This window comes from Thermobia domestica, chromosome 11 (genome assembly GCF_964235325.1).
Source record: "Thermobia domestica chromosome 11, izTheDome1.hap1.1, whole genome shotgun sequence".
Classification (NCBI taxonomy): Eukaryota; Metazoa; Arthropoda; class Insecta; order Zygentoma; family Lepismatidae; genus Thermobia; species Thermobia domestica.
In genome coordinates, this window is record NC_137464.1 from 78,938,393 (window position 1) to 78,961,368 (window position 22,976).

At 37.2% G+C, this 22,976-nt stretch overlaps 1 protein-coding gene across 4 annotated transcripts in view; it reads left to right on the plus strand.

Moving 5' to 3' along the window:
* Window positions 1–2,873, plus strand: part of LOC145664204 (uncharacterized) — a 96,794-nt gene extending 93,921 nt beyond the window's left edge. For all 4 annotated transcript variants that reach the window (XR_014127331.1, XR_014127332.1, XR_014127333.1 and 1 more), the window contains one exon: window positions 2,783–2,873. The gene's annotated coding sequence lies outside the window, so the exon portion shown is untranslated. The remainder of the gene's footprint in view (window positions 1–2,782) is intronic.
* Window positions 2,874–22,976: the final 20,103 nt, after the last annotated feature.

Consider the following 22,976-nt stretch of genomic DNA (forward strand, 5'->3'; position numbering starts at 1 on the left):
GGCGAATGCAGTGAAACATCTGTGAAAAGATACGAGAACAGAAATGTTCCATGTTTTAGCTAGTAACCTGTTTCCCGAAAAGTAGGCTCGAGTCCTGGATTTCGAGAGCCTATTCAGACGCTTTCTTTATTGAGAATGAAATGTCTTTGTCGTCAGTACTCTAGAGTTTCCAGTAAATTTGGTTTGTAGTCTGTAGATTATTATTGAGAACCTAACAGACACTCTAAAGGAACCTCAGATTTTCGAGATTCATTACTGAACTTAACTGCATGTTACAGATTAATTATGCTGTCATCTGATCATGTTGAATATTGATGTCTTGTAACGCTCTGTAGATTTTTTTCTTTTATTGCTGTTAGTAAAATGTAGTTAATTTCAAGTTGAAAACTGATGCATTTCTTTTGGATTTTTTCCGAAGTATTGCTGGCTCTGAAACAGATTATACTGTTAGTCTAGGTAGCATAATAAAATAACCAAGTATAGTTAATACTTACACAGTTAGATAATGTTTAAGGTAATTAATCAATTAGAATGATTTCTCTCTCGAAGTAATTTATCCGCTCGATAAAATTGTGCAAATTTCTTCTAATTTCACTATACTTACTGTTAGTACTGCACACAAAGGAATGGCTTCAAACTTGTAATATTTGAGAGGCCGCGGGGGCTCAGTGTTAGAGCGTTCACCTCTGGAGCTTGGGGTCCCGGGTTCAAACGCCGCTCCCGCCAAGTTAACTTTGTGGTGGACGAACACCGTGTGCGTGGGTTTTCTCGGGGTTCTCCCACTTTCTTCATTCCACCATTTCATTCATTACTCATCATCACCGTCTCCTTTAGCCTAACCGGCATAACCGTCGGACGTAAAACTCAGATTTCATTTCATTTCATTTGTAATATTTGAGTGTCTCTTATTGCAATATATTTTCTTAAGCAGGCCACAATTTGTAATTCAGAAGGTTTAGATCCGGACTACAAGAAGGCCAATCAGAATTGGGAGTGACTTTCAGTTCGTTTAACTCAAACCAGTGCTTTGTCGTTTGAACCTTAAGTCGGTCTCCTCAGTTTTGTTTAAACTTCTGTCTGACGGTGGAAGAGAATGTTTAGATTCCTGATCAGTCTCCTAGTGCACTTTACCTAATTATATTCCTATTCACAAAACGGAGCTCTGGTGCACCTTCGTAACTCACACCACTTCACATAATTAACGCGGGAACAGAGAGCATGGTAACTCAGTGGTGCACGCTCACCTCTTGCGCGATGGGTTACTGCCTTCCACAGACCATCTCGTGTCTCGTTGATTTTCTGCCCTCACATTCTCATTTCACCAGTTCATTTTTACATAGAATGGTGGCCCTTCGGAGCCTTAGTTGGAAAGTCTGTTGAATTTGTAGCGTATTTCTTGTCATTTTGAGCAAGCCTCCTCAACACTGAAAACCTCCCTTTTTGAACAGATTTCGATGTCCATTTGCTACATAACTCCTAAGGTAACCCTTCCCGGTGGAGGAGCATAAAAATTTCAGCATCTTTCACTTTCATTAATCATCCGGGGTCTTTCTTTTTTGTCCTTGAAAAATTTGGCATCCCTAGAACAATGTACAAGACGTCACACGACCATATCAGTACATTGTGTATTCCCTCAGACTTCAGTGCAAGGCTGCATTTGTACTAGGTATCCTGGGGCATGGCTTTCCACTGGTAGCACAGCTGGCAGTCTTTGTTGTGTGTCGCCGGGTACAATCGAGTTCCACACTTGTTCAATTAGAGATAAATCTGGTGTTGGTCAGTTTCCTATATGAACGTGCAGGCAAGTGGTCGTTATTAGGATCTCTTCCCCCCCCCACACACACACACACACAGACACAATGGTTCTTGGCATTGGATGTGTTACTGCAAGGTGCAGCTCGGTCCCTGACAACCAAAAATTACCATCATTAGCATTAAAGCATAATTTGCTTGGATGGCTGAAGAACGATGCACCATTCAACCCTCTAGCCGCTCGTTTCGCAACACTATTGGAGGTAAATTGGACAGTATATGTAATAGATCCTGGAGATTGTCAGCTGTTATCGTATTGGTCCTAATACGTTAACTGTGTTCCACTCAAGTACATCTGCTACTTGCTAGAACCAATCGCAAAAATGTATGTACAGTGGATACTTCCTATAAAGCGGATTGGACTATTTGCGAAATACCCAGTCCTCCTCAGGCCCACAGTGTGCTCTCTGTGTAGGCACTTAACTGCACGAACTGAGCTTAATTACGGCACTCAGGTATTCATCCAACGATCACTCATTTCGCACGTCACTTACTGCTTCTACAAGTTTTTACAAGTAATTAATGTACAGCGCCCTTCAACACTGCGAGGTTCATCCAAAAGGCCCATAATTCCCTGACGGAATTTCTGGAGCGACGGTGTGTTCTTTCACGGCATTTTTCCCAAATGCCTGGCATATGCGACAGCTTGATGCAACAGCTAACGGGTACACGTTAGTCATAACAACACACACGCGCGAATTCGATACCTCCCTTTCTGTTCGACACCGAACGAGCTTTGACTGTTGTGTTTGCGCAACGTGCCTGTATTTCTGATGGTCGATATTCAGACTAACACCTAATCGCTTGGCAGGCACGTGCGTCATTTCGTTTCCTCTGAGCGCGTTAATAATGGGTCGTCAAAAACAAGAGCTTCTGATTATCTCACATTTATTTACATTTCATTTAATTTTCAAAAGTTGTCAAGTTTTAAACTAATTTCCTAATGTATATGTGTATTTCCTTGTTCCAGGAGTGGAGATCTGTTGATGCTCTGCAAGAGAAGTGTATAAAGCTGCATTTGTAATATTTTCTTAACAAATAAATCTTTTTTTTTTACTTAATTTGCATTTCCTTTTACAGTTCCTGAAAAAGAATCTTTCGAATTGATCCTTTTTTTTTTCTGTCAGGATCATGTAAGTAAGATTGTAAGCCAGAATGTAAATTCCGTATTTTTTTGTTAACCTCATAGAGAAAAATGTAATATTGTCCTTGAACGCTGGAATTTTTTCTCCCTTTAGTAGTTTTGACAATCTGGTACATTGAAAGTAGTAGTGAAACCTGTCTGTTGGCCACCATAGGTTCCATTGAAAAATGGCTAACTTACAGAAGATAAGTATGATTGGTGTATTTTTAAAATAGGGTTTCTCGTATTACTTAATTGTATAGTTTTACCAAGCAACGGCACAACGGACACTTTTAAATAATTTATATAGAGTAATCATGACAATATCAGTACTAGAAAAAATTACTACAATATATTTAATATATGTACCTTTCTCTTCCTGAAAACTAGTCTGGTACACTGAATTATTCGGATTGAAAACACAATAACACAACCAACCATAAAATTGAAATGAATGTACGCAGTTTATTGTAATCGATATTGTAACACACTGAGTTATCCCGATTGAAAACAAGAAAAGCATAATTATAAATTGAACAATGAACAGTTTATATGGTTTTTTTTCGGCAGTGACAAATATTTTCTGTAGATACCTTTTCAAAAGTAGCAAATCAGTTATTAATAACAAATTTACTCATAGTAGTTCATTCTAGACGTATGTCTTGTATTCTTTTTGGCACATATACACATTCTAATTTCGTAGTTAACTACCCTTTGTTAATGAGCTACAAGTGTTTCCCTTGGAGCAAAAGATCTTTTGGGAAAATCTTAAGGGAATTCATACCTCAAAACCTCCGCTCCCTTTCGACAAGCTGTCAGGTGCCAATAGGTGACAATTGAGATGGTTAGCTTTAAAACGAGAATTTTCTGAAATTACTAAAGTTCCCCACTGATGAAAGTAGCCGATATAGCTAATGGTTTTACCAAAACAGACAGGGTAAGCAAATACGTACAACAATTTCCTAAATTCCTGTACGTGCTTTTCCTTATTCCACATCCTCCTCCACCGGGAATGCGGCGTAGGATCCACACTGCGTAGGATCAAAAGATTCAGCTCAAAACCTGTTTGGATCCTACGCAGTGTGGATTCTATGCAGTTTGGATCCTACGCAGTTTTGGTCCTACGCCGTTGCCCTGAAATAATTTAAGTTTTAATCATGCGCTCAAAAAAATATATTTTTTATCATCCCTTTAATTTGTTTAACCTGTGCAGCTATAAATTAGGGTTATATTCATGGACTCCGCACAACTTAAACTGCGTACGATCCACATTGCATACGACCAGGGGCGTCGCTAAGGAGGGAAAGAGGTCATTACTTTAAATTCTTATGTAATATGAAGAATTTAAAGTAATGAATATGATGTATGATAAATATTGAAAGATAAGAATAATAATAATAATAATGTTTAACGAATATTTGAAATGTAAAGATATTATTTAATAAAGGCTGTTATAAAGTTAGAAGAAACAAAATAAAAGTCAGATAAACATTCATATGCTGATCTGTGTGTTTTTGTTTGCGTAATATGAATGAAAATTTATATGATTTTGTGTACAGCTTAACGACCTAATCACCAGTTATTCATATGTATGTCAACAACGTTACAACATTGTACTTCGCTTTGGGAGTTTTTCATTTGTACACCGAACCTCAGATAGATTTATAATTGGAACACGTACCCGTGGGAGTAGAAGAATTTTAGTGTATTCCGTTACATTTCACAAAAATATTTTTTAACGAAACTTGACAATTATTACTGGAAATCAATGCTGTCGCCCAATTTGAACATTTTAAAGGAACATAGTTTCTAATGTATTGAAATTTCATTTCTTACGAATAGTTTGAAACGTTGTAAATAGTTGTAAAGAGCCTGAAGAAAATTCCATCAAAATCCTCCTACAATGGGGAAGCCGTGTTAGACATGGAGTTTGAGCAGATGGTGGCATTGGAAAAGTCCGGGTCTCCCGAGCACAGTGGTGATATCAGAAACCGGGTCCCAGCCAAGAGGCTCCAGAAAAATAGGGTAACGAAGTTTTGGGCGCGGGTTCGTTTTATACGCCTATTAAACATGGAATTGTACGTGGTGCTGAAGTTGGAAAGGTTCGGGTCGTCTGAGCACAGTGGTAACGTCAGAAATTGGGCCCTTGTCTCAAAGGACCAAAAGTTTTGAGCTTGGCTTCATTCAATTTTTCTTTTAAGCATGGAGTTATTGGATACATATTGTGGTGTTGAAAAGCTCCCGGATCTGAGACACCACAAATGAGGTCCCAAAAGTTTGGGTTCGGGTCTCTTATTTGCCTATTTAACATTTTGTTGTACTATAGTTTTAGCGTTTGAAAGGTCGGGGTCGATTAACGAAATTGGCAATGTCAGAAATTGGGCCCTGGCCTCGAAGCTCCAGAAACTGTGGTTCCGAAATGTTGGGCTCGAGTCCACTCTATTTCTCGTTTAAGCATGGAGTTGTTGCATACCGATGGTGGCGTTGGAAAGATCCGATTCCCGTCAGCAGAGTAGTGGTCAGGAACCGGGCCCCCACCATGAGATCCCAGAAATGGGGTCCCGATGTTTTGGGCATGAGCCTCTTCTACATGCCTATTAAACATGAATTGTTGTACGAGGGTGATGAAAAACTTGTATCTTCCTTACAATTATTAGATAATAATCTCAGCTCCTAAACACGTATAAAAGATATCGAAGTTATATTTCATTACCATAAAACACCTATTTGCATGTGTGTATTATACTTTGCTTCCCTCCCAAATACATAAATAAACGATTACAGTCGATAAGCGTAAATCTGGCAGAACCTATTTTCCGAAATCTAAAGCAAATCACGCAGATTGTTTATTGCTTCGTGATTGTCCACATTACATTTTCGGTTTTTCATTGCTTGTAATTAACTTATACCATAACAGAAATTCCCGCTACTAACAAATTACACGTAGGTATATGCCTGTGTGTCTCGTCTCGAAAACTTCTGGGCCGCGGTGGCTTAGTGGCAGAGGGTTCACACATGCCGGGTGGGCACGCGTTCTATACCAAATTGCGCCAAGTGGGGTTTGTGGTGAACGAACACCGTGTGTGAGGGTTTTTTCGGAGTTTCTCTTTCCCACAACTTTTTCATTTCACCATTCCATTTATTCTCATCATCTCCGTCTCGTTTAGCCTACCCGGAATGACAGTCGGACACAAAACTTAAAATATTTCATTTTCACATTTAGAGACTTGTATCTGTGTTCCTTGAGTGCCCCAAATGCTAAATAATAATGGGTTGGAAGGCCCATAAAGTGTACTACCTGGTATACCCATTATCTCAACTTGCCCAAAATGTTAAGGGCTCACGTTAAGTTAGCGCCCCAAATCTTTGGTTTTCACACCTTATTAACTATATTGGCCCAAAAGGTGAAATTTATTAGCCCGTCCATCTTTATCTCGACTAGCTCAGAAAGTTGGGAGGCTCTGGTGAAGTTAGCCCCCAAATTTTCGGCGCCCATATCATTAACTATGGGACAACGAAAGCTGGAATTTGGTAGCCGGTCCAGCCCCCAGACAGTACTATGTGGACCATTCATTCTCTAGACCAGCCCAGAAAGTGAGGGGGGGGGGGAACACGTTAAATTAGTGCCTACCAGACTCATGAAATTCGTTGGAGCTGGGTTTCTTGAAGCTCGTCAAAAAGTACAGTATTGCCATGTGTTTCGTTTCATCTTGAACATAAAAATGCACTTCTCATATCTACCACCATACAAATTTGTCAAAATCGGATGACTCATTTCTCATGGGCATTTCTTGCCTCATAGGCAACATTAATTTCATCGATTGCGAAAAATACATATTATCTTTGTGACTGGTGTTCGTAATCAATGAAAGTACTAAAAAGTAATTAAACGATAGAATTATACTTAGGTACATAGGCGTAGCAAGAAATATACAATAGGAGGGGAAACATAACAAATACATTATTATTAATATTATTATCATCTTCCTATTTTGTAGAATAAATTTTCACTTCTTCCCGTGCCTCAAGCAATCGTTTATACAGTTTCTTCGAGCTTCGGTTACGTTTGCACAATTACTTCTGTAGATGAACTCAATCGGTAGAAATGACACACTACCAGGGACGTACTCAGGGGGTGTCGTCGTAGTCCGAACACCTCAACCCGAAATTACCACTTCTCTGTAAATTTAATCTAATATTAGGGATGATTAGGCACCTCCAGTAGAACTACAACGATTAAATTTGGCAATGTTTGTAGCCTTCTGGAACTATATAGAAAATTTCCAAAAGTGAATATTATCCATTTTTAACAGCTTTAAAGAGATAAAAAAAAACTAATTTAAATAGGCTTTCTGGATGTATAAAATCTCATTTTAGGTACCATAATTGAAATCGAAATAAAAACTAGGAAGTTTGGTATGTTAGTAGGTTTGAGGCGCGAGGCCTAGGATGAGGAAATTTTGTATCTGGCGACAAATTCCCACCTACTTAAAACTAGACTAATTATATAAACATTCAACTGTGCCAATTGCCAAGTTCATAAAGAAATTGAAAATCACAGCAACTGGGTAAGTAAGAAAATGCTAACCCAAATGTCAATTGAAAGTAACGGCAGCCTTTTAAGTAAATATTGGCAACAACGCATTTTAATTTTCCAACTTGGTCAGAAGTTAACAGGGTTGGAAAAAGTTTTTTTTTTTTTTAAAAAAAAAAGTGTTTAAAACATGAAAGAGGTGTTTAAATGTTTTAAAGATGTTTTAAAACACACACGAAACAATACATGTTTTAAACATTTTGAACGGTTTAAAACATGATTTTAAACATTTCAAAATCGTGTAATCACGTATTTATTAAGACTTTTTGCTCTTGCAAGTGATCTTTTCATTTATTTTATTCTCTTTAAGACTACACAGTGTTGGGTACAGAATATTTCAGTATAAATTAGTAATTCTCAACTTATTTCATATAACGATCCCTTTTATTACACCCTCTTGCCAGTGACTCTCATAAGTACTTTCTTGGATATAGTAAGCTTTTAAGGTAGATTTTAAAATTTACCTGTTATAGAGGTTTCACACAATCTATCAATATACATGGCAAAACAAAGTCCTCACCATCCTTGTGCGTTGAGAACGGGTTGAGAGAAAATGATGAAACTTGGAAATGGTCTGACACATCAGATAGTGCTGTCAAGCATCATGGCGAATATCTTTGCTTAGTATTCGAAATTTCAAATACAAATGGTGTCATGTTACATGAAGGCTAGAATTCTACCAGAAATGCTGTTGTGCGGTTATTTTAACCCTAAAGAAAATCATTTCGAGTTACCGCTTCTGAAAGTTTTGTAGTTATGCCTTTAGGGGCTAAGCTAGCGTTTCGTGGAGGTGAGATTTTTGTTGCAAAATTTGATTACTATTTCATAACACTGATGCTAATAAAATTATTTTATAACAGGGTTACGTTTTCGAAAAGTAATGTTTGAAGCACACTTCATGTTTTGCTAACTTTATATTTTCTACAAGTCTATCTAATTGGTTGTTTTTTGAGTCAAGAATTTATTGACGAAAGGTAATATTTTGAGTAGAGATGTAAATGAGCGAACTTTCATTTTCGAAAGTTCGTTTCCGAACTTTTCATTTGCAACTTTTCCGGAACTTTCGCTTTGTTTTATTTACTAGTTAGCGACATTGATTTTTATAATAACTTATTCTGAACATTGTGTGATGACTGTGAGCTGGCTATGTGTTATACAGTATATTTATTTGCACCATAATGATACAAGATGGACTGACACACATTGACATTATACATGATATGGATAAACACGTAAAACACATTATTGTAACCGAATCAGTGCTTTCCACAAAGAAAAAAATATTAAATAAAATGATTAACTTTGTATTGGTAATGCGTGAGTTTATGATATAAACTTGTTTGTGCAAGTCAAATTTAAGTTTTCGGTTGTCAGCATCATGTAAAATTGAAGGTTTCTGCCGAAAACATACTGTTTTATGATATAGGCTTGGAATTTGAAATACATGCTTGGAACGCTCCGTAACGTCTTTTGAAAAAAAAAAAAATGTGAAAATTATGTACTATTAGAAAAAAAAAGAAACTAAAATAAATTTACTTCGATTTTTAATATAGCCATGTTATATACCAAAATGTTTGTAATTTTACAGGGATTTTTTAATGGACAATTTAAAAAGATGAGCCGAACTTTCGCGCGAACTTTTCATGTTTAAACTTTTCATGAAATTTTCCAACACTAATTTTGAGGGTTCAGAGCACAATAGATCCAAATCCATTTTCTATAAATCTCAGTTCACCTCAGCAAATGAATTCTATTTCAAAACGTAATACTTCGCAGTCAAGAATCCAAAACAAATGTAACTAAGACTATGCGAAAAGGCGTGGAATAGTTTCATATGATAGCCGCTAGTAGGGGCATCAGTGGAATAGGAGGGCAACCGCCCCCATCCGCACCTTGCATTTCAGATTTTGGGAACAGTAAGACAGTTTTAGAAATCTTTCGATAAGCAAAGTCCAAGAGAATAAGCTTGAAGTCCTTACACCGAATAAATACGAAGAACATACAGATGATGGGAAGTTGCTTAGGTCCAATTTCCTGAATTTTAAGCAGGCCCGAAACTCAAAAGTAGAGCCACCTTTGAAATCCTTGAGTAAAAAGAAATATACAACAGAGCATAAAGGCCTATAGCTCCTTACGGCCAATGGAAATGGATTATAACTGATCAAAATCCGTATTTATTCGGTGTAAGGACTTCAATTTTTAAATGTTGGACTTTGCTAAGCAAAAGGTTTCTAAATCTACATTACTGCCCCAAAAATCTGAAATTCAGGGTAGAAGACGGATGACTTCTAAACGAACGCCCCTGTCTAGCAGCAATCATACAAAATTCTAGATTCCTTTTTTTCATGTAGTTTTTCTTTTTCATCTCGGATTTGTGGTTGTGAAAATGACATTTTACGTCGGTGTATTCTTTTCGACACATTATGCATTTATGTAACGTAATTATGCATCATTGACTATGACCTTCGGAGCTTGACTTTTTAATCATTCCCACGCTGCAGCATACACAATACAAGTATAATGTTAATATCTTAAATTTATGAGCAAGGAGGGGGGGAAAATTAGCCGCCCTCTCCATTCCGTCAACGCCTTTGTCTTGCGGTTGTCCTATGAAACTCTAGTCCACACGCTTTCACGTGGTTTTTGTTTCATTTATTTCATACCCTATGCTACGAAGATATTACGTTTGCTGAGCAAAAGTGAACCTTTCTGAAAATGGACTTGGATCCCTTGTGCTCTAAATGTTGAGTTGAAGCCAAGTTTGTTCGAAACACACAAAATTAGTTTATTTAGTTTGATTGATTACATCTTGCATCAGTAGCAAGGCTATATGAGACAGGGCTTTTTGTTTAAAGTGGGATCCGATTCACTAATTTTGAAATTTTACGTGGGATCGCAGTCAAAATCTATATAGCAAATTCCAACGTCTCGTGTCTATCCACAAAAATTAATGTTAAAAGACTGAATATTGCACCCTGTAGCGTGGTACATACATACAAACAGAGATCAAATTGTCCCAGACCTTGACGTTCAGCACTAACGTTATAATAAGTATCACACTTTAATGGTTAGTTACACGAGCTACTGCCATGCCTTGCGTTTCTCACCTGGTCTCTTCATACAAGCTATGCCAAGTTGCAAAGTTTCAAAGAAAATTTAGAACTGTGGTGGGGAAGAGGTACGAAATATTTTCATATTATAATGAAAAAGATATTGTTGATACAAAATTGTTACCTGAAGTTTCCAGTTGCATCTCAGCCACACCACTGACGTTAGATTCATCAGAAGCAATTTTCGGATCAACATTTTTACCATTTGTTTGGGTTTCCATTTTTTACCAAGCATTGCATTTTTCGTAATGATTTTCGTTCTTTGAACTAAACCACCCATTTCTTTCTTACACGTTTTGCAACAAGCTCGTATGATCGTTTACTTATCTGATGGAGTTTGAGTTACTCTAATAAATTTGCACCAAATCATGTCCTTTTTTTCTTCCCGTATAACTCATGTTAAACGATTCCATGTTGTACGGAGACTGAGAACCAACATGTACTGTACAAACGAATGCCTGCGATATTTTAGTTTCAGAACCTCAACTTAGCAAATATGTTGTTTGATTTCTGAATACAACACAAAAATTTGTTTCCGTGATAATTATTATTTTTTTTTTTTAATATCAGTTCTACAAGTAGTCCAACCTTCGACTACGACACTTTCTCGCAAGTTAACTAAGAAACATTTAAACAATACAATATACGTGAAAAATAAGGGGGAAAAGAGACAAAATAAATTGTAGATCACCACATTGACTGCTGTAGCCACGCGAAATCTGAACATTCACATGGAAAGAAAATAGTCTTCTGATTGGGGAGCACTTTTGGACAGTTCTCTTGCTCTGAAAGATTTTTTTTTTTTTTTTTTTTTTTAATAAAATGCTAATAAACATATGTTTAAGACAAGTCTTCAAATTACACGTGTTTAAAACAAAATGTTTAAAACGTAAACAAAATCAATTGTTTAAAACAAGTTTTAATCATTTGTTTTAAACAAAACAAAAAACCCTGGAAGTTAGTAAATTTGGGATGAAGCTCAAACTAGCAAAAACTTGAACTAATTACATGAACCTTCAATTGTGCCACCTGCGAAGTCTATAAAAGAAGTAACAATTCACAGCTACTAGGTAACTAAGAAAATGTCAAGCTATGTCAATTGAACGTAACGACAATGTTCTGAACAAGGCATTTGCCAACTTGATCAGAAGTTGGGAATTTGGGGGGGGGAGGCTTCTCCTTACTGGGACAAGACTTAGCTTTCTGGGCCCTCCTGAATGGTCATAGTCCCCCAAGAAAAACTTCCTGGGTTCACCCCTGTATGATTATTTAATTTTATTTGTCAGTTTCGTGTCTGCAGTGTGGATCCTCCGCAGTTTTGACGCTACGCAGTTTCGCTCGTATACAGTTTTGATCCTAGTCCGGTTTTTCCCTATATAACTTCAAAAAAATATTATTTCTGTGATTATAAAATAATAGTTTTTTTTTTTTTTTATTATTCGATCATATGACCTTACCTGTTTTGGATCCTACGCCGGTTTTAGTTTGGATCGTACGCAGTTTGGATTCTACGCAATGTGGATCCTACGCATGTAACCCCCTTCACCACCCCTTTGTCAGGGTAGTGTTCTGACCATTGACTTTCCAAGAACAAATCGTGCGAATCTATGCTTCTGTCTCTAGTCACAAATACAGAGCATCTGCCTCATATGAAAATACGAAACAATTAAGAAAAATAATAAAACGGTATTTTGCGTGGCCAAGATACGCAGGTAAATTGATCATTATCATCATAGGATAAACATTGCTTCAGTGCGGCCAACTTACAGAGTAATAAGTAGCGAATGTCATGGGAAAATGCAGGTTCAAGACGAATCAGGCCAAGAAAAGCAGGTGGTCAAGTGACAGATTTTACTGTACTTTGTAATGTGTGCAGATTTACAGAGAGCATCAAATGCTGCTCAGTAACCGATATCTTTGGCTCATGAAATTTCACGAAAGATGTGTGTACACCTTGCTTTGGTAACACTTGAATATTGAAATATTATAGTCTCCATTTCAGAACGAACTCGAGCCTGTGGCTCATATCTCAGCAGGCATGTATCTTCATAGTAGACTGGGAGAAATTTAAAATGTACGAAGTGTGACAAAGAAAGGACTGTTCAATAAATCAGTGTATTTAGAGGATTAGTAGTGAATAATATTCCTTCAAATAGTAGCGAATAGTATTCTTGTTTTGATTAATGCATAACTATTTTTAAAAAAGAACTCGGACGAAGCTCAGAACAGTTTGATTTTATTATTATTATTTACTAATGTTACTTTTTGAGGTCACCGAAACCCAGTCATCCAAAAATGACAGAATAGGGTGATTTTATTTTGCAAATTACTATCATAACCCGGATGAAAGTGCACCATGAAGAACGCCCAATTGCGATTAGTTTACAGTTGATTCAAACTGGGACAAATTGAACAGTGCTGCAGAAACATTAACAGTGCATTTAGGGCAGCAATGGTGAAACAACGCACGTTTTGGTTTATCAAAGGAGGTGGGCTGATAAGGGCCATTTTTCGCCCATCAGGCCCGAGATGTGAAATGCATGGTTTTCAATAGTATACCTCATAAAAATAAGAAAACAAATATATTTTAACGGAAAGCGCTACAAGTGAGAGGTAAAAAAATAAAGAGAGAGGTAAGTTGTGTGTTAATGAAGGAACGTAAACACTAATGTCATGAGTTGTAATCCGAGAAAGCAATAGTAAATAGAACACTAACGGCAAGAATAAGAAGAATGAAGTCTACTACGACCATGAGATCAATATATTACATCGGAAATAATCAAGCATAGATAATAATCAGACACCTGGAGACACTTGTAGCTAGTTTGTAGATTAGGCATCGTGCTTGCTATCGTCATCCGAATCGCCACTGGACCATCCTCCAGGCGTCATCTTGTAGTGTATGAGTATATTCTAGACTTGGTTTCTTAACTGCGGTGGAATTGTGGCGCCAGTAAGCCAGAAACCATAGTACGGAAGCAACATGCGCACAACATCTGACGACCCGTGCGCCTACTTTACATTGACAGTACCACTGTATGTGTGCGATGTTGCTTTGCTCTGTTTTGATCCAAATATTATAGGTTTTAAATCTTATGTGTCGTGATCGTAACTGAACTCGGAGAACAGAAGCATCGTCATGATGTATGTACACAGAGTACTTACCTTCGTCACTTAAGTGCTCGTGAGTGTAGGATTGGCTAATATATATATATATATATGGGGGTGGGAAGTTTGTGGGTATGGGTATGTATTAACATGGATCGGATACATCAGGTAGTTATTGTTGGTCGTTGTTTTTCATCTTTCCCTCAGTATTGCAATATAGCGTATCAATGAATTCCCATAGGTACTTCATTGACGCGTGTATGTATGATTCTTATATATATATATATATATATATATATATATATATATTGCAGAAATTCATGCCATTCTGCGACTGGTTTTCCTGCTCGCACTTTTACTCATACCACTTTCAGAAATGACACGCTTTCTCAATACTCCACAACGTGCTGTCTCTATTTTTGCTGTCCTACACACACTTCCGCGCAAACAATACATTTTCTTTATATATTTTATTGACATGCTGAGCATATATTTTCAGTCACAATCGGTAAATAACATCAGAGCTGGAGTCTCCAGTTGAACTCGTACATTACAGCGTATAAACGGTAGTCATCGCTCTATGCTCTCGCGCAATACATTTTGTTCTCTAATAGGTAGAAGGACACACTGAACCAAAATCAATTAGTACTCACATCAAAGGTTACACAGCGTTATATTATGACGTGTCAGATTTATTTTGGTTCATCGACTCCTTCTTCCTAAAAGTCTCCATCAAAGACAGCAAACATTACCAAAATGTCGCAAAACGCTGAAACGACCTCTTTTTGGGCACTCATTTCTATGACTTACTATTTTCTTTATCACGTATCTATTATCTCTACATATGCAACATATCTTCTAGTATACAAATACATTGCAAACTTGTCGGAATCGGACACTTCGTTTTTCAGTTGTCTGATGGGCGAAAAATGGCCCTTATCCGCCCACCTCCTTTCCTTCTAGTGACATGTCATTGCAAAATGAGCCTTATGGATACCAAACAACATGTTCGATGAATACCCGTGTAAGGTATACATCATTATTCAACATAAGACCTTTTATAAAGTTCTGAATGCACTAAATGAATTAAAAAAAAAAAAAAAAAACTTTAGCTTAAGGTAGTTACAGAACAAATTAATGTATGGATTATGCTTATAGCCTATTTGAAGTAAAATAAGCAATTTTGTACTTTAAAAAATATTTTCCGTGAATAGTATGCTCGTCGACTTGGCGACACCGAGGGACATTATCACTCATACGCTTGACGAGTTTGTCATAGGTGTCGGTACTAATAGTACATATGTAAAAACATTAGTTAAACTATTAGTATAGTTTCTTACCTTTGATGTAAAATACAAGGTTCTTCAACTAAAATTTGATTTTCCAACAACAGTAGTTTAGTTCAGTCATTAGTTACTACTAGTGCTCTCAAACGGGTCGGGTCAGGTCAGCTCGGGTCAGGCTAATCGGGTCGGGTCGGGTTGTCGCACAGTGCGTCGAGCATATGGGAGTAGTGGACAAAAATAAAACAAATTATAATGAAGCTTTTATCACATGTTTATTGTGTCACAGGGCACTATTTGGCCATTTAGACTGAAGCAAACGTACTTGAAGTTGTTGAACTTGACAACTGTACTTATACAGAAAGTAATATCTCGTTCAGGAACGTCAAAAAAAAAAACCTTAAAAATTCACTGTTCACGGCACTCGTAAACACAAACCCAAACGACTCAAAGCTACATAACACTAAAATATAATGAAAAGCAATGCATGAAATGGTTGCAACAGTCTCAGAGTATCTGCAGATCAGTCATCACAGTCACTGTCTAAGTTATGAAATTCGAAAGCGACAGAATTATGGAGCTGGACAGCATCAGCTGCACCAGTTTTGAAAAATTTTCTATATCCGTATCTGTCTTCCTTTTCTTTGCGTAAATTTGTATCTTGGAGGAGACAATAGGATCAGATAGAGTAAGCATGTGCGTCATCAGGTTTAAACAAGTATTGGAGCGGGACGTTTTCCTTGTATGATGTAGCCTAGTGTGACGGAAGACTTTGTGGAGAGCTTCCAAAGCTTCTTCCAAAAACTGTCCTAAGGGTAACTCAAAAGACTGTAATATATCTACTCCATGGACTAGTAGCTTGTGCAAACTGTTGGGCGTGTAATACCACTTGTATAACCATAAGTATAAGTCATTGGTATCACATATAAGAACTTTAAACATGTCTTTATCGATGACTCGGCCACTAGCAACTACCGTTAAATCACTGATACGTTTCGAATAAGGGTTTCATCAATGCATGTTATTTCAGAAGCCTGCTTGGGATAAGCAAAGAACTTTCTGGCTGTATTACCATCAATTGAGGAGTCAAAGCCTTGTTTGGATTTATCCACAACCAGTCCCATCTTCTCTTGAAACTCAGTTTGAATACTCTGTTCTTCTTTCTCAAAAACTGCCTTGTTTAGTGGACTCCTCACCTGCCACGATTTGAAGGATAGACGGTACGCGATATGTAATAAACATTCGAAAGTTCTTATCATGAGATGGAGGGATAGAACAAATGAAAAGAGAGCTTCGTTTGTAGCCTTACCACAATTTGTGGTTGAATTCATTTCCGTTGGTTTCGAACCACAAACGAAACAATTTGAAGTTGCGTTGGTTCCACTTAGAATGTTACACACGCTGCCATCTATCATTGTTAAATGTAAATCAAAGGCGACATCTAATGTACAATCACCAAGGGCAAAGTACAGTTCACAAGCTTCTCGATGCGAGTCTTCATGTCAGCTTCTCCTCGTAAAACCAATACTGGTGATTCTTCAGAGAAAATAAATCTAATAGGTCTACAATAGGATGTTAATCCTGGACGATCGTTAAACCACAGAACTGTTCCAAATATAACATCAATCAATAGAAGAGGGACAAAGGCAATCAAAAAATGTATTGATCTGTATATTTGACATCATGATCGTTAAATTTTTGCTTGAAAATATTGTGACCTTCACTACTATCAAACCCCCATTTACAGATCAATTTTTTCGTTACATCCTCTTCTGACATCAACGATTTGGAAATACTTTCAACAGTTTTATACAAAAGTTCTTATAGGTCCACCTGTGCAGATGTCTCGGTAACTGTAATAGATTGGAGCAATAGTTCTTTCTTTGTTTTTCTAACACTATATAGGCTAAAAAAACAGTTTTCATGAATGCTGTTGACAACCGACCGCAAGGTGTATTGCCTTTCGGAAAGATAGAGATCTACAAATAAGGATAAGGCCTGCATAACTGATAAGCTTTTGGTTTGTTCGTCGCTTTTCGATGTATTTTCTTTCTCTGCTGCTTGTTTAGCAACAAAGGCAAGCTTCTCTGTCGATTTAGTCGCTAGAATAGGACCTACGCGCTTTTTCTTTGTTTTTACTGAACACACTGCAAACTGTTTACTGAGTCTACCGCGAGTAGAGCAAGCTCCATCGGTCTTCAGGCTGCTGGGATACCGAGCAGTTATCACTGTTGATACATAGTTCGGAAGTGAACACGCACGATTGAGCCAGTCTTTATTTTTGGAAAACCGACCGAACTCTGTGTGACATCTGCCATTTTCTGCTCACGGTCACACGTAATAACTTGTTAATTTCTCTAAACTGCTGTACACGTCTTATCTGGCGTCTTCAAGCTTATAACCAATACAAATAGCCTGCAGAATTTCCGCTTTCTTCCGACTAGCACTGGTGGTTGCTATCCATCTTTCAAAATTGTCCTTGTTTCTCATGGTGTCTTCTTATGCAATTTCAGTAATTACAGTCACTATTGCGGACACTTGCACACATACTATTGCTGAATCCAAAGGAAATCATTAAAGGAAGGTATTCCTGCAGAGATCTCAAGACATGTTTAGGCTTTTTAGAGATATTCCAAATATACCGCAGCAAACTGTTTACCAAACTTTCGTCGTAAAGGAAAGAACGTACCTGTACTATAACTGTCCACTAGAGACGTGAAGTCTCACCCTTCGCTTTGGCCTCGAACACTAGTGCGAGCGTTGTGTAGATAATGACTCGGGCCACTCTAATGTAGTAGTTGTGCATGCGGATTGTTACCCACAAGAGTGTAATCTCGACACGGGTCGGTCTAATGTGCAACTTCGCGCACACCTTATGTAGGGCGACGGGGTGTCGTCAGTTTGCGGCTAGGGATTACTGTCTTGTGGATCATTTGTGCTTCATTCCATACGATTTCCAAGTCCGAGGAACATTGTTACTTTTCACATTTTTGTCCATTGGTCGACGCACTGTGTGTCGGGTCGGGTCAGTTCACTTTGGTCAACTGAGTTTAGGTTGAGCTTAATCTCGGCTGGAGTCGAAAGCTGCTGTTTTTCACTAGCTGCCTAATTAAAAATAGCAATTTTCAATTGATTTTATAGAAACCATAAATCTATTTTGAACACTTGCAGCTAGTGTTTTTATGATAAATGCTTATTTTTCTACTTGTGTGTACTTTAATTTTTAAATGTGGAAGATTGATTTTACCAATCGACTGTATTAATATCTACGCCAATATGGAGTCTGGATTTAGAACAAAACTAGAAGTTGTTTAAGCAACGCCAAAAGAGAGATTGGATATCGACGACCAAGCCCAAGCAGGGCCGCGGTGGCTCAGTGGTAAAGAATTCATCTCTGGTGCATGGTGTCCAGTAGCGTAGCTAGTTTTTTCAGGGGGGGCAATGAAGGGCCCAAGAGGATTTTGAGGGGGACATCTCCAATATATATATATATATATGTATGTATGTGTGTGTGTGTGTGTGTGTGTGTGTGTGTGTATTCAAGGTGAATGTTTCCATCTTTATTGTTCATGATTTTACTCTGGAAAACAGTGAAAATATAAGAATTTAGTACCACAAACAACTAGGATTCATTAATGCAATTGATTTCTAATATAAGTAAATAGTTATTTAATCATGGCGTTTAAAATATGTGTAGCTGGTTGACTTAAGTGGAAGCAAATACACTTTTACAGGTAAAGAAAATAACTTATAGGTTCATGCCTCTATTTGAAGAGGATCTTTCTATTCGTGTGGGCAGCAGCAAACATATCCACAACTTGTTAAAGATCTAACGATTTAGCAATTTTCTTCTCAATATAAAGTAACACTAAGTTTTTCAACCTATCATGAGTCATTGACTTGCGTATACAAGTCTTTAATCTTTTCAAAGAAGAGAATGACCTTTCACATGTAGCACTAGAAACTGATATAATCACAGAGATGATACCTAGCTTGTTGGTTTCTAGGAATGCGTTTTTGTAGACACAAAGAAGATCAACGAAATTCGTTAAGGAATCAGCTTTCGTTTTCTTCTCGTCTTCATACAACTTAATTGTTAGAGCAACCCACATTATGCTTTATTTCTTGTTTAATTATGCTTTTTTTTTTAAATTATGCTTTATTATTAATTTCAATTATTATTTTACATTAATCGTGTATAATGTATATTTATCATACATCAAATATTCTAAATATCTTGATCTATTTATCGATATTTTTTTGCAACTAGTTTCTCTCATATTTAATGAACTTTCTACTTAATTCATTGTAAAGAGATGTGCTTTGCTCGAATAAATTTTTTCTATCATTTGTGTGCGCCTTACAGGTACATATATACAGAAAGGGAAAGTAAAAGATGCCACCAAAAAGTACAGAAAGTGCTTAAGTTCAAAAAGAAAACATAACAATACAGTGATGACGCCAGAGGGGGGCAAGGGGGGCGAGCGCCCCCCCTAGTAGCTACTTCTGCCCCCCTGACTGCCACCTAGACTGCCCCCCCAGACTCGTACAATCTTTAAACATTCTTCATGTAGTATTATATATCAGTATCATAACCAATCTCATTGACAAATTGTAGTCTACTTTCCATGAATTTACTATGTGGCAGATTAATCCTCAAGCTTTCTTCTTTGAGCGTCTGGGTATGCACGCATATTTCTGTTTTCTAATTTAGCCCCTTTTGAGGTAAATTTTAGTTATACTTCTTTCTTATGATTTTTAATAATTGTGCCTAGCGAACAATAGTAGATTTGGTCGACTTGTTTTCTTCTCATTGGATCAACTTCGATTGGAAACAAAAGAAAGGTAAAACCAGTTACGTAACTTGTTTGTATTTGTCCAGGTTTGAAGTTTTCAGTTTCATATTTTGTTTTATTTAAAACTTCTTTTTTCTGAAACATTATTCTCGGCTTCCAATATTCAGGGGATGTGCTTATAACAGCTTAGTTTGCAACTACCAGGGCTTAATTTTTTGAAGGAGATAAAAAGAGTTGTGTTTTCCCTTCCTGCAAATGATAATAATAAAATTATGGAATGAAATTGATTCCCAATAAAATGTATTGTCAGAGTGCTGATCTTTAGTTAGTAATTGGTTTATACTAGTGCTCCTTTACTTATTTTGTTTCAAAGTACTGACGTGACGTCTACCATATTGACTAGGAACTGCTGAAAAATTCGTAGCCCAACCCAGAAGGAGTGCACGTGGATTGGTGAAGTTTTACTTCTTCTTCTCTTCTCCCGAGAGTCAATATACTACCTTGTACAGTGCTCCAGCTTTTGCAGAAAAGTTAAAAAAAAAAAAAAAATCTAGATTTCCTCGCACCACTGTTCGTAGCACTACCCCTATCTGATCTAAAATGGCGTCCTTCAAGTGTTATTTAAGTTTGGGAAATAAGTACACGTAATAGACGGAGCTAAATCTGCGGAATAAGAATGATGATCTAGACATTGAAATCCTAGATTATGCAATGTCAGTTATATTCGCAGGAGCTTGATGGACAGGTGTATTCTCCTGAAGGAACATAATTCCTTTCTTTTCATTTTCCGCAGCGTTGAACTTTGAATTTTTCTTTCAGTTTTGTAAGTAATGTAGAGATTCTGGATTAAATATCTGACCATTGAGGAGGTAGTCTACCACTCCATACTTATACCAGAAGAATGTTCCAAACAGTTTCTCAACCTACTTCTGTGTCTTGAACTTCTTGGGGCGATGGAGAAATGAGTGCTACTACTCCATTGACTGTTGTTCCGATTCAGGATCATAGTGGTTCAACCATATTTCATCTATGGTTACTATTCGTCAGCGAAATTGATCAGCATTACGGTCAAATTGGAAGAATACTTCTCTTAATGCCGTTACCCTTTTATTCTCGTGACATATATTTTGGGAACCCATTATGCCGAGAACTTGCGCATACCCAAGCCATTCTGAATTATGCTACCGACGAGTTCCAAAGAAATGCCCAGAATCCCTGACACAAGTTTAGCTGAGAAGATAAAAACTGAGAAAGCGGAGTGCAGACCTCAGACTATAATAAATATAAATAGCTTAAATTATTTTTGTCACACAAAAACTGGGGTGGCCTAGGCCCTCCGGCCCCGGGCTATATCCACCACTGGCTGAAATGCTGCAATTTTCAAGAATAATGTCACAAATTGCATCCATGATTCCAGGAAGAGTCATTGCTTTTAATCATCCTGGATGTAAAGCATAATTTGTTGAGAAATTGCTACGTTTATACTAAGCCACTTACTTCTTCACCACTATATATAACGGAGGAGAGTCCCGTGGTGTTTCACTGATTTCCTAATTAATTTACTTCGGTGACTTTCCTTGGTGGAACAAAAATGTTATAACAGTAAGGATCTGGATGTTCGTGAAATTATCTGTTTGGGCACACATAATCACTTCAGAGGCCTGAGAAACAATAAGAATTTCATTATTAATATGAAAATTTATATTTGTACATACAGAGATATGTTTTTCTAAACTACGATTTCATTTTTCTACCTAGTACCTACACTCCTGGATTGGACTACGACATTTTCAGCAGCTCCTCGTAAATTTTCTCTCTGTCTCTCTCTCTACATATCTATATCTATCTATCTATCTATCTATATCTATCTATCTATCTATCTATCTATATCTATCTATCTATATATATATATATATATATATATATATATATATATATATATATATATATATATATATATATATATATAGAGAGAGAGAGAGAGAGAGAGGGAGGGAGAGAGCGAGTGATACGTAGCATATAGACGAATGTGTTACTTGTAGCATACGCGAAAGTAATTCAATTTATGTTTAGGCTTCAAAAGTTTCATTGAAAAATATTTCATGTGCAGACGTTACTTATTTGTTAGTTACAAATTTTATTTGAAATAAGTTTAATTTATAATCATATAGATCTAACATAAAAACAGCAACGAAATACACAATGTAATGTAAAATAAGTCAAACGTAATAAATATGTTATTTTTGGTATGGCAAATAGCCGCCCCCGAAAATGTATCTGCCCCCCTTTGTCCCCCTAACAACTTAAAGCTGGCGTTGTCACTGTAACAATATAGTATGGAGTTCTTGCATACTATTCATTGTTGGCGGAAAAATTTCTTCTTTTACTTTCTTTTCTCCACATCAAAGGATTACACCGAAAAGTTTACAGAAATGAAAATAAGCTTTTCATTATGATAAAGTTCATCTCGGGCGATCAGCCAGGTGAAAACTGGTGGATAGGCCAACGTTTCGAGAGCTGTCATCGTTCTCATCATCAGCCCTGATGATGAGAACGATGACAGCTCTCGAAACGTTGGCCAATCCACCAGTTTTCACCTGGCTGATCGCCCGAGAAGAACTTTATCATATACGCCGCCAGGAAAGCTTCAAATCTTACTTCAAACTTTTCATTGTTGCATTGTTATGTTCTCAATGATTTTGCATTGTAAATATTGGCTTTAAAAAATATTAACACAGTATGTTAAACTTTCAGTTAAAGAGAATTTTCCAAGAATTGTGCTATATATTTTAAATTATGCTTTATGCTTTATTTTCTAAAATTATGCTTTTAAAACTAGTTTCCCAATGTGAGTGCATTTTGGCGTTTACCCAGTGTCGTGACCATAGTGCTCTCAAACGGGTCGGGTCAGTTCGGGTCGGGTTGTCGGGTCAGGCTACTCGGGTCGGGTTATCGGGTCAGGTCAATCAGATCGGATCACGTTTCGGGTCAGTCGGGTCGGGTCGGGTCAGTCAATTCGGGTCACGGGTCGGGTCGGGTCAGTCTTCAACCCGACCCGTTGAGAGCACTAGTTACTACTCTTCAAATAAGCATTCTGTAGAATCAACACCAGCAATAGTGTAAAAATTCGTGTTAAATTTAAAAAGCTTA